Source organism: Neopsephotus bourkii, unplaced genomic scaffold (genome assembly GCF_033783945.1).
Source record: "Neopsephotus bourkii isolate Nb327-2 ecotype Australia unplaced genomic scaffold, CSIRO-AGI_Nbou_v1 NB_821, whole genome shotgun sequence".
Lineage (NCBI taxonomy): Eukaryota > Metazoa > Chordata > Aves > Psittaciformes > Psittacidae > Neopsephotus > Neopsephotus bourkii.
The window spans coordinates 3,239,508-3,248,689 of NW_026901317.1; positions in this window are offsets into that span (position 1 = coordinate 3,239,508).

The window sequence follows — 9,182 nt, forward strand, 5'->3', positions numbered from 1 at the left end:
GTAAAAAGTTTTATCTTATTTCATTACCTACCATTAACCACGAGAGTTTTCTGAAACTCTTGGCAGTCAGTTTTGGATTTGACCATGCTGAATAAGTTTGGAACACTTGGTTTGGTTGTTTTTTTTAATCTTACTGTTTACCTCTTTTCTAAATCTTCCGTAGACATGCTGGTAGCACAATCTTACACAGTTTCTTCAGAGAGCCTGCTTGTGACACCAGGTATAGGCAGACAGGAAGGCTGCATGAAGTGTTAGTTCTAAGCAGTCCTTAAAAGTGTATCTATGTGGTTCCATTGCTTTTCTAAGTAGTTTGGTTCCCGACAACTCCCAGAATAGTCATACACCCTAATGAGTGTACCCACGTTATTTCTTCCAAGAATATGCTTTTACTAATAAAACATCAAAAATATCCCTGAACTTGGCTACTACAGAGCCATTGCTCATGGGTTAAAGGCAAATATGGTTTACTTCTTTTTATCCCAGGCAACTGAGGAAAAAAGATCCATATCAGCTGCTTGAATTCTGTAAGATTCAGGATATCTCCCTGTCTCCCTAAAAAACAGACCACTGTTTTTAATATAACACAGTTACTTTTTCAGTGCCTATTCAAACCATAGTCTTATATTGACATATTCACCTTTTAAAAATTATTGAATTGTCTGGTGCAAAGAGGTGTCTCTTCTGTTGTTCATATTAGATATAAATTTTTATAAACATTTACATAATTTGAAACTTTCTCAGAACGTATGAATTAAATACTGGATTAAAAAACTGGAGAGACTAAGCCCAAATGATACTTCTGCACTTACCATGAGAGTCAGAACTACCATGAACATTTGGATTATCATGTCTTTATATATCCTTAATGCAGAAGTGACCTCCCTGTTACAAGCAATTTCTTGAAACAGTAAACTTTATGTTAGTTGAATTTCTGTAGGATTTTATTAGAGCAACCTTAATAATTACACTTTTCATTTTTATTTTACCTTCTTTCTTAAACTGCTAAAGAATTTTATTATCTCTATGTATACTTAATCAGTTGTTTGTATAACCAAAGGTTACTTTGAATCTAGAAACTTGCTAGAAAGTTAATTCTTTTACATTGAAATGAGTCTTGGCAATTTGCTGCTACTCAGCAAGGTAACAATGTGCATGTCAAAAAGCTCTATTCCTTTTATAATCTGTTAAACAGTTGTTACCTGTCATAGTCATGCACAAGTAAAATGTCTGTACTGCTCCTATTTACAGAGACATCTCAGTAAAATGATAAAGTTTTGTGTTTTTTTTTTTGTTTTATTTTTACTCCTGTGATTTGCAACAATACTTGGAAAATGATTTGCTTTTATTATCTGTGCTGCAAGATAATTTTTATTCTGCTGAAGGATTTGACCAAGTACAGCAGTTAACATTTATGGAAACTTATGTAATTCCTGCTGTGTAAATTCCTTTGCTCTACATCACTGTCTTCAAAACTGCCTTTAACTGTTTTGTTGTTGTTGTTGTTGTTTGTTTGTTTGTTTGGGGTTTAAGGGTTTTTGTTTGTTTGTTTGATTGATTTTGCTGTTGCTGTTGTTGTTCTTTTGTGTTATTTTGTTTTGTTGTTGTTTTTTACTTAGCACTGAATGGGAATTTTCCAGCATCAGGAGAATAAATACTTATGGGTCTCTACTACTTGAAGGACAGTTAGGTTGGCATTTATGACAAGGAAAAGGGATTGTTTCATAGACCTCCTGTATCATCTTCCTACACTGGTTTCTGCTTTCTGAGGGAAAAATAGTCACACAATTATTTGCTTTCACAGTTAGATGTTGTTTGTGCTTTGACAGCAATTTCTCTCACCAAGCTAACAGATTTTTCCCTCCTGCTGCTAAGAAAAATACATTTTTTCTGCCAGGGAACACATCTTGATTTCTCTTAAAATGTTTTTTAATTATTTACTCAAAATTCAAATGCATCAATAATTTTACAAAAGCCTGGTTCTTTCAGTTGTATATCAGGATTCAACAATGGTGAACATTCATGCAAAATTTACCATTTGGGAAAAAAAAATAGTAAAAAATATATGATATTAAAAATCAGAATAATAAATAAAAATATGCCTAGTAAATTTACTATTAATATTAATGAGTCTTTGTTGATTATGAGTCTATGTATGTTTTGCATGCACAATATGCAAAATATTGTGGCATGTTAAATATTGCAGGATTATTTTCTGTAATATATTCCTACATGTGTATGAAATAGTACAAATTTTAAAAATCTTCTCACATATGCCCTTTTGTGTATAAAGGTAAAAGAGGAGGAGGTTCATCTTCAACATTTATTCCCAGTACAGCCAACCTCTTCTGAGAGGCTTCTTTCTGTTTTTAACACCTGTGAAGCTTACCTTCTTCAAATATGTCAAGAGAAGGCATTTTCTCATGCCATACCAGACAGTATAAATGGTCAATCCTGGGACCAAGGTACAGGAAGAGGAAGAATAGGTGATCATCTCCTCAGTCCTACATGTAACGTGAAACTGATACGCGGATAGACTCCACAACTCGTTAAAGTTGTAAAGTAGGTATGCTTTATTCAGCGCTGAGGTGCATGGGGGATAGCTCCTCCAAAGGCATGTGCACCTCAGTGTCATTTCCCTCTACATTTATTCTCTAAAGTTATATATATGCATGAGGTTGTACAACACGCCTATACATATTCATGTCCTATCCCTGCTTTGTAGTATGAGCTAAAAGGTTCTTTGCACTTGCACAGTGCCTCCTGGTGGTCGTGGGCGATGGTCTCAAGATGAAGTAAATGACTCTTCCTCAAGCCTGAACTTTTCACCCTTAGTCGTTATGCATGCTTCCTGGAGGCTTGATTATTGTCCAAACTGCAGAGCCAATTTCAGCCGGCCGACAGGGACCTGCTGGAGAGAGTCCAGCACAGGGCAACTAAGATGATTAAGGGAGTGGAGCATCTCCCTTATGAGGAAAGACTGAGGGAGCTGGGTCTCTATAGTTTGGAGAAGAGGAGATTGAGGGGTGACCTTATTAGTGTATATAAATATATAAAGGGGGAGTGTCACGAGGATGGAGCCAGGCTCTTCTCAGTGGCAAACAATGAAAGGACAAGGGGTAATGGGTACAAATTGGAGTACAAGAGGTTCCACTTAAACCTGAGAAGAAACTTCTTCTCAGTGAGGGTGACGGAACACTGGAACAGGCTGCCCAGGGAGGTTGTGGAATCTCCTTCTTTGGAGACATTCAAGACCCGCCTGGACACGTTCCTGTGTAACCTTATCTAGGTGTTCGTGCTCCGGCAGGGGGGTTGGACTAGATGATCTTTTGAGGTCCCTTCCAATCTCTAACATACTGTGATACTGTGTAACTTCAAATGACCTAGGTACCTGATAATAGGTGTAAAAGGATGTATCATTCTTCTAAAATGCTCTCTTCCCCAACAGCTATGTTTGACATGATCTGCAATATGTTCCTTACCACGTGTGAAGATAGATAGCTGGCTTTTTCTTTACAGAAATTATACATGGATACTTTTAAAGATAGTGAAGAACAGAAAAGAGTATTCTTTACCATACCTACTCTTGTGGTTTAAACAAAGTCAGCCATAACTTATGCAGTTGCTCTCTCACTCCCCCCACTTTTTGCCCTCACCCTGCTTCTGGAGGGATGGGAAGGAGAATCCAAAGAATGTAACTCCCATGAGTTGAGGTAAGAACACTTAGCAACTAAGGCATAATACAAATCACTACTGCTACCACCAATAATAATAATGATAAAGGAAATAACAAGGGAAGAGAATCCAACACCTCAGCACCAACCGACCGATAACTCGCCCCCCAGCCCAACCAAACACCCCCCCGATACCTAGTCCTACCCTGCAGTGAACTAGCTCTTCCACGTAACTCTCAGTTACATCCTGGGCACGACATGCTGTGGTATAGAATACTTCTTTGGTCAGTTTGGGTCAGGTGTCCTGTCTCTGCTTCCTCCCAGCTTCCCCTCCTCCCTGGCAGAGCATGAGGCTCAGAAAGTCCTTGGTCAGACCAAACAATTGTGCAGTAACTAAAAACCTTGGTGCTATCAACACTGTTCCCAGGCTGAAAGTCAAAAACACAGCACTGCACCAGCTACCAAGAAGGAGAAAAAAATGACTGCTACTGCTGAACCCAGGACACCTACCAGACTCTGCTTGTCTCTTTCTTCTACCCTTCATCATTAATATAATTACTGATTTATGATTTTTTTTTCATTTTCTTTGTTTCCACACAGGTGTTTAATTTTCCCATGTCATAAAATCAATTATATTTATAAAAGAAAGTTATTTTTTTAATTTATGATATTTTATGGTTTTAGTGATAAAGTAACATGATGCAGTCTGCCTTTTTCACCATTTAACTGGCCCATCTTGACAGCAATCTGAAGTGTGATCAGCTAAAAACACTTGGCTGCATACATCTGTATTGCCTTTATAGGAAACTTTAAGTGGAGCTATTTACAAATTTCATCTACTTCAGCAGCAGGTGACATCAGTAGAAATATCTTGTTTGTCCATATTAGGCTCATGATCTGTCACAGAACTGAGCGATACTAATGGATTTGACAGGGTCAGGCATAGAATACTGAAGCCTGTCTGCACTTTAAAATGTTCCAGGACACAGCAGGCAGTCCACCTGAATATTATCTCCTGTTCAGCATGGCAGGCCTATAGTGCAATTTACCACCAGGTTTGAACATGAAAGAATTCTTAAAAGGTAATGCAAGGCCAGTTTATAGAAAGGCAAAGATACATTTAAATGGACTTAAATTTCTGTTGCAGCTGCATGTACCTATAAATTTGTACACTTCGTTTTTATTTTGGTTTGCTTTGTTTTACCATCTCAGCTAAATATTAAAGCAGCTGTGTTGTTTTTTGCCACTGGAGTGTATAAGGAAGCAAACATACTGTATCATCACAAAGCATTCAGAGGTAAGCTTGTGTCAAGCACTACCCTTGTTTAAAAATATTCAATTTTGGCAATATATATATTTTCGCTTTAACTTGGGTTTAAGCAAATAAAAGCAGTCAAAGCTCTGGTTTTGGGGTAGGGTTTTTTTGTGATTTTTGGAAGTTTTTTTTTTGGGGGGGTGGGGGAGAGGAGGGTGGACATGCTTTGTTTTGCTGTTTTGGTTTAGTGAAATGAGCTTCAACTTTTAAAAAAGGAAAATATGTAGCAGCTGGTTTTAGATTGTTTGGATATTCCAGTTTTCATCTGGCCAAGTGTAGATACTCACTATGGAGCCATTTGCATCTGATCAGCATCTCAGTCCACATGCTTTTTAAAGAGGATAGTCTCACTGTAATGTTACAATTATAACAGATCTGATTAATTTCACCCTAGATGTGCCTATTTCCTCTCTACTTTGGGCATAATGGGACTATAAACACTATTTCAAACTTAGATATCTGTTTATGTGTGAAAAATTCCAGCACTTTAATCTCAGAACTCTAAATCTGGTTTCATGCATGGGTGTAAAATAACTAAAAAGCATTTCTTTCTCTTACAATCACAAAACAGTTATCTAAGAGGATGCTGCATTGTACTTAGTGAGTTGCTTGCTTTTGTGATGCAATTCATTAAACAGAAAAACAGCTATGTGGTGTATTACTCAAAAATCAAGACATATACAAGTAAAGCTAAACAACTATGAAATAAGAGCCTATTAAGCAGCATGGACGACATGGAGATATATGTAAAACATTTCTGACATTAACTGTACCCAGTAGCAACCTTCAAGATCAAGCCGATATTGATATTCACAGAGCATACCCACTGCAGTCACAGAGCCTTCACAGAAGCTCATCTAGTTACAGAAATAGAAATGGATAATAATGACCTCCCTGAATTAGCAAAGGAATGACTGTGGAATAGCTTTCTTTCATACATCAGCACACTGACATTTTTGAACAGGATGATCCATCTCACTCTCTAAAATGACCTACTGACAGTAGAAAAGTTATAAAGAAACAATTACTATTTTTTGTCTTTGGACTAGTTCAAATTGGCAAGACAGCAGTATTGCTTGTACTAGTATAGCCTATGATTGTTTTGCAACCTTTCAGAAGAGAAATATACTTACTATTTTGGTTCACTTGAATACCTGAAAATTGCTGAGACTATCTGTGGATAATGTATTTTTAAGCTGTAAGCCTATCCAATAAGAAAAGCCACCTATTGCTAACATATTCCTTCAAATGCTGTTATATATTAATGATACACTTTAACATGTTTTTGAAGGCAAGGCACAACAGAAGTCTGCAATTTCTTTTCAGCATTATTTCGGAAACTAACTGGAAAGAGGTCATGTTCATCCATAAAAAAAAGTGCTTTAGGTGTTAAATAATTTCAACTTTGTAACTAGGTTGGAATTAGAAAGGAAAAATCAACAAGATCCTATACTGATTTTTATTCCTGTCAGAGTTGTAGGGCTTTGGCCACATCAAGTAACCTTGATATTAAGAATTTTAATGACTCACTACATACACACTTTATCTTCTGATCTGACGTTTAATAGTTCAAGTCATTATTTCTCAAAAAAAAACCCAACAAAAAGCTAGCGCTATCAATGAAATCTCTGAAATACAAAAAACCCCAAACCAAACCAAACCAAATCAAACCAACAAACAAAAAACCCCAAAACAAAAACAAAAACAAAGACCAACAAAAAAAAAAAAACCCACAGTCTTGGCTTTAGGAGTGAAAGGTATTTAATATGATTGCAGTTACAGTTTTGAAAAACTATATTAAACTTCCAAGAAGTTATCTATATACCTGTCCTAGATACAAATATTGAGAGTCAGAAACTCAAAACCTTAAAGGGGAATGAATCTACAGTCCTTATTGAAGGTTGAACCAATATACAAATACCCTCGTTATGTATTTATAAATTTGGTATTTCCTAGCATTAAAGGTCGGCAAGGAGACAGAGCCAGGCTGTTCACACTGATGCATGGGCAGAGAATGAGAAATCTATTCCACCTTGAAAGCAGTGAAGGGGTGGAGCAGGTTGCTCCGAGAAGCTGTGAAAACCCAGTAACTTTCAAAATCCAGCTGGACAAAACCCTGAGCAACTTCGTCTGATCTCAGAGCTGCTCCTGCTTTGAGCAACAGGTTGGATTAGTAGCCTCCTCAGGTACCTCCCCACATTAACTATGCTATGGATTTACAGTGCTAAGAAAAAGGCCTTGCTTAATTTTCAGTTGAAAAACTGATAGAGAAGGAAATATTAATGAGGAATTACCAGCTTGCTTTTATTGCGTAATCACAATCATGATGTTTGTACACATGAACAACATATGTGAAATTAGTCAATTTTCAGGGATGTTGCTTATTTTAAAACTTCTAGAATTCCTTTTGAAGACTTGATGGGATAACGATGTTCATTAATTTCCTGCTAGTTCAGTATTCATAGTGAGTTGTCAGACTTTTCATATGTAAGAGTTCCAGCAGTCAAAACATGAATACAGTGCTCAAAAATATTTTTAGAAAAACTTCTAATTTTTATGTATTACAGGATGTGCTTCTACCTTGAATGCATGTGTGATGGGTTGATGTTAGCTGTATGCCAGGTGCCCACCAAAGCCACTCTCTCACTCCCCCTACTGAACTGGATAGAGAAGAGAAAATGTCATGAAAGGCTCGTGTGTTGAAGTAAGGACAGGGAGAGATCCCTCACCCATTAATGTCACAGGCAAACAAGACTTGACTTGGGAAAATTAGTTTTATTTATTACCAATCAAATCAGAGTAGGATAATGAGAAATGAAACCAAATTGCAAAAACATCCCCCCCCCCCCACTCCTCCCTTCTTCCCAGGATTAACTTTACTCCCAAATCTTCTACCTCTTCCCCCACATCGGCACGGGGGGGGGTGAGGGGGGAGGCATGGAATGGTGGTTGTGGTCACCACTTTGCATGTTGTCTCTACCATTCCTTTCTCCTCAGGGGGAGGACTCCTCACTCTTCCCCTGCTCCACATGGGGTCCTTACAATGGGAGACAATTCTCTATGAACTTCTCCAGTGTGAATCCTTCCCATGGCCTGCAGTTCTTCACAAACTGCTCCAGTATGGGTGGAGCAATGGGGAGCACTTCCATCAGGTGCAGTCCTTCAGGTACAGACTGCTTCAGTGTGGGCCCCCTGCACAGTCACAAGTCCTGCCAGCAAACCTAAGTCAGCGTGGGCTCCTCTCTCCACAGGGCCACAGGTCCTGCCAGGTACCTGTTCCAATGCAGGCTTCCCATGGGAGCACACACCCCTCTGGGCATCCACCTGCTCCACCATGGACCTCCACAGGCTGCAGTGGCATAGCCTGCCTTGCCATAGTCTTCACCACAGGCTGCAGGGATAATTTTGCTAAGGTGCCTGATGCACCTCCTTCCCCTCCTTCACTGACCTTGGTGCAGAGTTTTTGCTCTCACATATTCTCACTCTTCTCTCCAGATACAATTGCTCTTGCACAGTAACTTTGCCCCCTTCTTAAATATGTTATTCCAGAGGTGCTACCACAATCATTGATGAACTTGGCCTTAGACAGCAGTGGGTCCATGCTGGAGCCAGCTGGCATTGGCTCTGCTTGCCATGCAAGACCCATACAACATGTTCATATATTAGTTTGCATTGTATTCTGAAAAAAATGGTAAAAAAGATTGCTTATCTCTTCATATCTTATTTCATCTGTCTCTTTTTTTTTGTTGTTGTTGTTTGGGGGGGTGTGTTTTTTTTGTAGAGTTTTGCATTTTTAGTCATTGATTAGTAGATTGTTCTGAAAAGCTTAAAACTCCAGAGAAGGAAAGTCTGCTAAAACAATAAGAAAAGATTATTGTAAAAAAAGCAACCTTTGCCTACACAAGAGAAAATTGACACATTCTACTAAACATTTTCAGCTTCATAATTTTATTTTTTTTAACTAAGTTCTTAAAAGTTTTGAATAATATTTATTTTCTGAAGACACAGGAGGTTCAGCAAGGCATGCAATGGTTACTTCTGTGGCTAGGTGTTAGATCAAGGTTGACAGGGGCTCCCAGAACCAGGCAAACCCAAGCAAGAGCCAAGAGCCCCAACAGCACTCACAAGGGAGGATAACATGGCTTGAGTATTGCCATAGGAAATCACTGGAGATTTAAATACCCATAAGGAGTGCC